General features: G+C 44.7%; 2 pseudogenes across 2 annotated transcripts; both read left to right on the forward strand.

The window, feature by feature from the left end:
• The first annotated feature begins 742 nt into the window (after positions 1 to 742).
• LOC309857879 (H/ACA ribonucleoprotein complex subunit 3 pseudogene) lies at positions 743 to 1,171 on the forward strand (annotated as a pseudogene). The gene has a single exon. The product of its transcript is annotated as an H/ACA ribonucleoprotein complex subunit 3 pseudogene (transcript).
• Positions 1,172 to 4,382: 3,211 nt separating this feature from the next.
• LOC309857880 (serine/threonine-protein phosphatase 2A 55 kDa regulatory subunit B gamma isoform pseudogene) lies at positions 4,383 to 8,295 on the forward strand (annotated as a pseudogene). The gene is made up of 2 exons: positions 4,383 to 5,056; positions 8,107 to 8,295. The product of its transcript is annotated as a serine/threonine-protein phosphatase 2A 55 kDa regulatory subunit B gamma isoform pseudogene (transcript).
• The last annotated feature ends 872 nt before the right edge of the window (positions 8,296 to 9,167 follow it).

The following is a 9,167-nucleotide window of genomic DNA, read 5'->3' on the forward strand; positions in this document are numbered from 1 at the left end:
AAACTTCTAGCTATGGAACAAATAAGTCATGGAAATAAAAGCCACAGCATAGGGAAAATAGAATTTTATGCATTGTATAGTTAAACATGAAAACTACAGGAGCACCAAAGTGACTTGATCAGTTAAGCCTCTGTCTTCACCTCAGATCATGATCTCAGGGTCCTGGGACTGAGATCTGCATTGGGTCCCTTCTCAGCAGGGAATCTCCCTCCCTCTCTCCCTCTGCCCCTTTCTCTTGGCTTGGGTTCTCTCTCTCTCTCTCTCTCTCTCTCATAAATAAATAATCTTTTCTTTTTTGAGTGGTTTAAAAAAAACATGGTAGCGACATTTGTGGTGAGCATAGCATAACGTATAGAGAAATTGAATGACATTGTACACCTGAAACTAATGGAACATTGTGGTGACTCTACTCAAACAGAAAAAAACAATTAAATAAAATCAGAATGAAAAAGGAGACATAACTGACACCACAACTATACAAATATCGTAACAGATTACTATGAACCATTATATGGCAATAATTGGAAACCAAAAAGAAATATATCAATTCATAGAAACATATAACCTATAAAGACTGAATCATGAAGAAATAGAAAATATGAACACACCAAGAATGAATAAAGACACTGAATCATTAATCAAAAACCTCTCAATGACAAGAAGACCAGCACCAGATAATTATATTGGTTGAATTCTACCAAACATTAAAGAAGCATTGGGAACATCTCCTTTCAGCGTTGTCATGTTTCTCCAGTAGTACCTCAATGAGCAGGGAGACCAAGTCTATACTCTGAAGAAGCTTGACCCTGTGAGACAACAGACCTGCTCGGTGCATCCTGCTCTGTTCTCCCCAGATGACAAATATTCTCGACACCGAATCACCATCAAGAAATGCTTCAAGGTGCTCATGACCCAGCAACAGCGCCCTGTCCTCTGAGGGTCTCTTAAGCTTCACGTTTCTTCTGCTACCCCTCAGAGACTTTCCCAAACCAAGCTCTTCAAACTGTGAGCCTTGAAGCCTTCTTACCACCCTTGCTGTTTGGAATCCGGTTTCATCATTTCCCTTGATCGTGCTTGTGCAGAGCAGTTATGGTAGCCTCCCTCTTAAGGGAACAAGTTTGAATTTTCTTTCCCTAATTTGAATCACTGCTAGGTTATTAAAATGATTTGAAAAAGCTAAAAAAAAATTAAAGAAGCATTAACATCAATCCTTATCAAACTCTTCCAAAAAACTGAAGAGGAAAGAACACTCCCAAATTCATTTTCCATGGCCAGCATTGTCCTGATACCAAAGCCAGATAAAGACACTACAAGGTGGGTGCCTGGGTGGCTCAGTGGGTTAAAGCCTCTGTCTTCGGCTCAGGTCATGGTCCGGGGGTTCTGGGATCGAGCCCCGCATTGGGCGCTCTGCTCAGCGGGGAACCTGCTTCCCCTCCTCTCTCTCTGCCTTCCTCTCTGCCTACTTGTGATCTCTCTCTGTCAAATAAATAAATAAAATCTTTTTAAAAAAGAGACACTACAAGGGAAAACAAAACAAAACAAAACAAAAAGCCACAGACCAATATCTTCTCTGAACATAGATGAAAAATTCACAATAAATATTAGCAAACAAAATTCAAATCACAATAAAAGTACCATACACTATGATCAGGCAGGATACATCCTTGTGATACAGGGTTGGTTCAATATATACAAATCAATAAAAAACATAATAATAAGAACAATCATAAGAAGAAGGACATAATAATAATAATATATAACATCTATAATAGAATAAAAGATAAAAATCATATGATAATCTCAGTAGATTCATAAAAAGCTATTGACAGAATTCAACATCCATTCATGATAAACGCCCTCAACAAACTAGATAAAGAAACATACCACAACATAATAATAAAAGCCATACTGGATAAGCACCCATATTTCATACTGAATGACAAAAGCTTAACAGCTTGTCCTCTAATATCAGGAACAAGACAAGGATGCCCACTCTTACCACACCAACTCAGTGCAATCTGGCAAGGAAAAAAAAAAAAACTAAAAGTTTTCTAAATCAGAAGGAAAAAGTAAGTTCTGTCTATTTGCAGATGACATGATTTTATATATGGAAAATCCTAAATATTCCACCAAAAAACTGTTAGATGTAATTAACAAATTCAGGAAAGTTGCAGGATACAATATCAACATACTGATATCAGTAGTGTTTCTATACAATAACAACAAATTACCTGAAAAAGAAATTAAAAATCCATTAACAATAACATCAAACACAATAAAATTCTTAAAAATATATTTAACTAAGGAGGTGAAAAGATTGTGAATAGCCAAAGCAATCAAGAGAAAGAACAAAGCTGGAGACATCATACTTTCTGATTTTAAACTATATGTAGTAATAAAGCTATAGTAATCACACAGTGTAGTATTGTTCATAAAAGCAGGCATTTAAGTAAACAGAAAAGAGATCCTAGAAATAAGCCCATACAGTTAAAGTCAACTAACTTTTGACAAAACATCAAGAATATAAAATAGGGAAAAATGGTCTCTTCAAAAAGTGATACTTGGGAAACTATATATCCACATGCAAAAGAATGAAACTAGACTCCTTTCATAGTACACAAAAATCAATTCAAAATATATTGAGGACTTGAAGGTAAGACCTTAAACAACAAAATTCATGGAAGAAAATATAAGAAGTATATTTTATATACTCTTTAATGTCTTGGCAATGACTTTTTTTTTAATACCAAAAACAAAGGCAATGAATGAAAAATACATGTATGGGACAGCATCACACTAAAAAACTCTATGCAAGGGTGCTTTGCTGGCTTGGTCAGTAAAGCATGCAACTCTTGATCTTGGGTTTGTAGGTTTGAGCCTCATTTTGGGTATAGAGATTACTTAAAAAAAATCTTTTCTAAAAAATTAAAAAATAAAAAGCTCTATGCAGCAGAGAAAACCACAACAAAAGCAAAAGGCAAGCTATGAAACAAGACAAGGATGTCCATTCACCACCTTTATTCTTCATCTTACTGGAAGTTCTACCTACAGCAATCAGACAACAAAAACATATAAAAGGTATCCAAACTGGTAAGGGAAAAGTAAAACATTCACTATTTGGAGACGGCATGATACTGTATGTAGAAAAACAAAAAGACCCAGCAATTGCACTATTGGGTATTTAACCTAAAGATACAAAGGTAGTGATCCAAAGGGGCACGTGTACTCGAATGTTTATAGCAGCAATGTCCACAATAGCCAAACTATGGAAAGAACCTAGATGTCCATCAACAGATGAATGGATCAAGAAGATGTGGTATATATACACAATGGAATACTATGCAGCCATCAAAAGAAATGAAATCTTGCCATTTGCGACAACATGGATGGAACTAGAGCGTATCATGCTTAGCAAAATAAGTCAGGCGGAGAAAGACAACTATCATATGATCTCCCTGATATGAGGAAGTGGTGTTGCAACATGGGGGCTTAAGTGGGTACGAGAAGAATAAATGAAAGAAGATGGGATTGGGAGGGAGACAAACCATAAGTGACTCTTAATCTCACACAACAAACTGAGGGTTGCTCGGGGGAGGGGGTTTGGGAGAAGGGGGTGGGATTATGGACATTGGGGAGGGTATGTGCTTTGGTGAGTGCTGTGAAGTGTGTAAACCTGGTGATTCACAGACCTGTACCCCTGGGGATAAATTATATGCTTATAAAAAATAAAAAAAACTATATTTAAAAAAATTGAATTTGGGGAAAGTATATGCCACTGTAATATTTAAAAATGTGAGAACTTCCAAATATATATTCCTGAAGTAACAGATCTTGTGGGTCAATATATTTAAAATATATCATTAGGATCATAAGATAACAAATAATCTGTATGGGGAGGAGCGGGCGGCGCGAGGGAGGGGCCTGCGGAGCAGTGGCGGCGGCGGCGGCGGCGGCGGCCCCAGCCCGCGCAGCCGGGCTCGGCCCTGGCTCGGTGGGCGCAGCGCCGCGGGGTACCCTCCCGCCGCCGCGCAGCCAGGCGCCCGGGCACCAGGCCGCCACTGCCCCCGCCGCCGCCGCCGCCGCCGCCGCCGCTGCTGCCGGGCGCACGCGCAGCGCGCACTGGCCGGGATGAGCGCCCGGGCCCTGGCCCGCCACCACCCGCGGCCGCCGCCGCCCGCCGCGCGCTCGCCTGACCGCGGCGCCCGCCCCGGTCGCCCCGCCCGTCCCAGGCCGCCCCCAGCCGCGATGCCCGGCCCCGGGGGCCCTGGCGGCCGCGCCCCTGCTAGGCTGCGGTGGCATGGCCCGCGCGCCCGGCGCGACCTCTGCGGATTGCATCGGTGTGCAGCGGCGGGGCATGCCCAGGGCACCGGGCACGGCCTTCAATGGGCGAGGACACGGACACGGACACGCGGAAAATTAACCACAGCTTCCTGCGGGACCACAGCTATGTGACTGAAGCGGATATCATCTTACTGTTGAGTTCAACCATACCGGAGAGCTGCTGGCCACAGGCGACAAGGGTGGCCGTGTGGTCATCTTCCAGCGGGAACCGGAGAGTAAAAATGCGCCTCACAGCCAAGGCGAGTATGACGTCTACAGCACCTTCCAGAGCCATGAGCCTGAGTTCGATTATCTCAAGAGTCTGGAGATAGAGGAGAAAATCAACAAGATCAAGTGGCTTCCGCAGCACAATGCCGCCCACTCCCTGCTGTCCACCAACGATAAAACTATCAAACTATGGAAGATCACGGAACGAGATAAAAGGCCTGAGGGATATAACCTGAAAGATGAAGAAGGGAAGCTTAAGGACTTGTCCACGGTGACGTCACTGCAGGTGCCTGTGCTGAAGCCCATGGATCTGATGGTGGAGGTGAGCCCACGGAGGGTCTTCGCCAACGGCCACACCTACCACATCAACTCCATCTCCGTCAACAGCGACTGTGAGACGTACATGTCGGCGGATGACCTGCGCATCAACCTCTGGCACCTGGCTGTCACCGACAGGAGCTTCAGTATCCTTTCCCGCACCATCTCTCAGGGGGCTTCCGGAAGGGGGGTGCTGGCTCAGTTCTGCTTTTACTCAGTTTCTTCAGCAAGTGAGGCACCGATCTGGAATCCTGATGAACTGATTTATGAAAACTCTAAATCCATGGCTGCCGAGGGTTATATTTGACCCCTTGCCTTCTCTGGATGGCTGTTTTCTCTGTCGTTCTGGGACCGCCTCGGAGACCCCAGAGGAGAGAGAGTTCTGGGGTCTGTCCTCCCAGAGGAGGGATGGCAAACCCATTGGAGAGTCAGACGGAGGCTGCTCTGGACTCTCCTCCCTGCAGCCCAAGGCAGGGGCCTGAGTGTGTGATGAGCAGCCTTGGGGTCCCGGCTTAGGGGGATAGTCGAGGTGTCAGGAGCCCAGCTGGAGGGGGGCCTGCCTGGAGATGCCCTATATCTAGGCAAGCTAAGGGCAGTAGGATGGACTCTAGACCCTGCTGGCTGGTGAAGAATGAACTTGGTATACAAGCACAAGCCTGGGAGGAGCCCCCATGGACAAAGCAGGCAGGTTGCTACCGTGTCACTGTTTGCAGGCCAGTTATAATAATCCTACACAGTGGGGCTCTGCGCCTGAAAACAAACAAACAAACAAACAAACAAAAAACCAAAACAACAACAACAACAAAAAAAAAACAAATAATCTGTATGTATTTTATATGTTATTTATTTAAACAATGTCATATACTGTATTTCCAGGTTTCATTAAATCTTCTACAAGCTTATTGTAACAACAATAACAAAAAAAAAAAGAAAGAAAAAAGAAAAACAAAAAGACTCCCCACAAAGCTGCTAGCACTGATAAACAAATTCAGTAAAGTTGCAGGATACAAAATTAATGCAAAATAATCTGTTCTATCTCTATATACCAAAAAAGAAGCAACAGAAAGAGAAATTGTTTAAAAAACATTCCATTCATGAATGCAATGAAAATAATAAGATACCTAGAAATAAACCAACGAGATGAAAAGCTTGTACTCTGAAAACTATAAAAAAAACTGATGAAAGAAATTGAGGATGACACAAAGAAATGGAAAGACAGTCCATGCTCATGGATTGGAAAAAGAAATATTGTTAAAATTCCTTTGATACCCAAAACAATCTACACATTTAATACAATCCTATCAAAAAAACCCACAATATGATTTTTCACAGAACCAGAACAAACAGGTTTGCAATTTGTATGGGATCACAAAAGACCTCAAATAGCTAAAGCAATCTTGAAAAAGGAAAGCCAATCTGGAGGCATCACAATTCTGAAATGCAAGTTATATTACAAAGCTGTAGTGATCCAAACAGTATGGTATTGGCACAAAAATAGACACAGAGATCAACTGAACAGAGTAGAAAACACAGAAATAAACCCACAATTATATGGCCAATTAAATTATCTCTGACAAATCAGGAAAGAATACCCATGGGTAAAAGTCCTTTCAACAAATGGTGTCCAAAACTGGACAGCAACATGCAAAAGAATGAAATTAGACTACTTTCTTTCAACATACACAAAATAAATTCAAATTCAAAATGGATTAAAGACCTAAATGTGAGACCCGAAACCACAAACATCATAGAAAAGAACAAAGACAATAATTCCTCTGGCATTGGCTATAGCAACGTTTTTTCTAGATAGGTCCCTGAAACAAAGGAAACAAAAGCAAAAATAAACTACATCAAAAGAAAAAGCATTTGTGCAGTGACAGAAACAATCAACAAAACTAAATGGCAAACTATGGAATAGGAGAAATTTACAAATAACACACCTGATAAAGGGTTGACATATGTAATAAAGAGTTAGAATCCAAAATCTATAAAGAAATTACAAAGCTGAACACACACAAAATGAATAATCCAATTTTAAAATGTGCAGAAGACACAGACATTTGTCCAAAGAAGACTTACAGATGATCAACACACACATTTGAAAAGATGCTCATTATCATATATCATCAGGGAAATGTGAATCAAAACTACAATGAGATATCACCTCATACCTGTCAGAATGGCTAAAATAAAAAACACCAGATATCAGGAGTGGTGAGGATGTGGAAAAAAAGGAAGTCTTGCAATGTTGGTGGTAGGAATTCAAACTGGTACAGCCACTGTGGAAAACACTATGGAGGTTCCTCAAAAAGTGAAAAATAGAAATACCCCACAATCTAGTAATTGCGCTACTGGGGTTTTTTTTTGGGGGGGTGGGGGTGGGGGTGGGGGTTGTTCTTGTTTTTGTTTTTGCACTACTGAGTTTTTAACCAAAGATTACAAAAACACTAATTCAAAGGGACCATGCACCCTTATATTGACTGCAGAATTACTTAACAATAGCCAAGATATGGAAGCAACCCAGGTGACCATTGATAGAGGAATGGATCAAGAAGATGTGGTATATATACACAATGGAATACTATGCAGCCATCAAAAGAAATGAAATCTTGCCATTTGCGACAACATGGATGGAACTAGAGCGTATCATGCTTAGCGAAATAAGTCAGGCGGAGAAAGACAACTATCATATGATCTCCCTGATATGAGGAAGTGGTGTTGCAACATGGGGGCTTAAGTGGGTACGAGAAGAATAAATGAAAGAAGATGGGATTGGGAGGGAGACAAACCATAAGTGACTCTTAATCTCACACAACAAACTGAGGGTTGCTGGGGGGAGGGGCTTTGGGAGAAGGGGGTGGGATTATGGACATTGGAGAGGGTATGTGCTTTGGTGAGTGCTGTGAAGTGTGTAAACCTGGTGATTCACAGACCTGTACCCCTGGGGATAAATTATATGCTTATAAAAAATAAAAAATTATATTTAAAAAAATTGAATTTGGGGAAAGTATATGCCACTGTAATATTTAAAAATGTGAGAATTTCCAAATATATATTCCTGAAGTAACAGATCTTGTGGGTCAATATATTTAAAATATATCATTAGGATCATAAGATAACAAATAATCTGGATGGGGAGGAGCGGGCGGCGCGAGGGAGGGGCCTGCGGAGCAGCGGCGGCGGCGGCGGCGGCGGCCCCAGCCCGCGCAGCCCGGCTCGGCCCTGGCTCGGTGGGCGCAGCGCCGCGGGGTACCCTCCCGCCGCCGCGCAGCCAGGCGCCCGGGCACCAGGCCGCCACTGCCCCCGCCGCCGCCGCCGCCGCCGCCGCTGCTGCCGGGCGCACGACGCAGCGCGCACCGGCCAGGAGAGCGCCCGGGCCATGGCCCGCCCCCACCCGCGGCCGCCGCCGCCAGCCGCGCGCTCGCCTGACCGCGGCGCCCGCCCCGGTCGCCCCGCCCGTCCCAGGCCGCCCCCAGCCGCGATGCCCGGCCCCGGGGCCCTGGCGGCCGCGCCCCTGCTAGGCTGCGGCGGCATGGCCCGCGCGCCCGGCGCGACCTCTGCGGATTGCATCGGTGTGCAGCGGCGGGGCATGCCCAGGGCACCGGGCACGGCCTTCAATGGGCGAGGACACGGACACGCGGAAAATTAACCACAGCTTCCTGCGCGACCACAGCTATGTGACTGAAGCCGATATCATCTTACTGTTGAGTTCAACCATACCGGAGAGCTGCTGGCCACAGGCGACAAGGGTGGCCGTGTGGTCATCTTCCAGCGGGAACCGGAGAGTAAAAATGCGCCTCACAGCCAAGGCGAGTATGACGTCTACAGCACCTTCCAGAGCCATGAGCCTGAGTTCGATTATCTCAAGAGTCTGGAGATAGAGGAGAAAATCAACAAGATCAAGTGGCTTCCGCAGCACAATGCCGCCCACTCCCTGCTGTCCACCAACGATAAAACTATCAAACTATGGAAGATCACGGAACGAGATAAAAGGCCTGAGGGATATAACCTGAAAGATGAAGAAGGGAAGCTTAAGGACTTGTCCACGGTGACGTCACTGCAGGTGCCTGTGCTGAAGCCCATGGATCTGATGGTGGAGGTGAGCCCACGGAGGGTCTTCGCCAACGGCCACACCTACCACATCAACTCCATCTCCGTCAACAGCGACTGTGAGACGTACATGTCGGCGGATGACCTGCGCATCAACCTCTGGCACCTGGCTGTCACCGACAGGAGCTTCAGTATCCTTTCCCGCACCATCTCTCAGGGGGCTTCCGGAAGGGGGGTGCTGGCTCAGTTCT

Source organism: Mustela nivalis, assembly GCF_964662115.1.
Source record: "Mustela nivalis genome assembly, contig: HAP1_SCAFFOLD_1506, whole genome shotgun sequence".
Lineage (NCBI taxonomy): Eukaryota > Metazoa > Chordata > Mammalia > Carnivora > Mustelidae > Mustela > Mustela nivalis.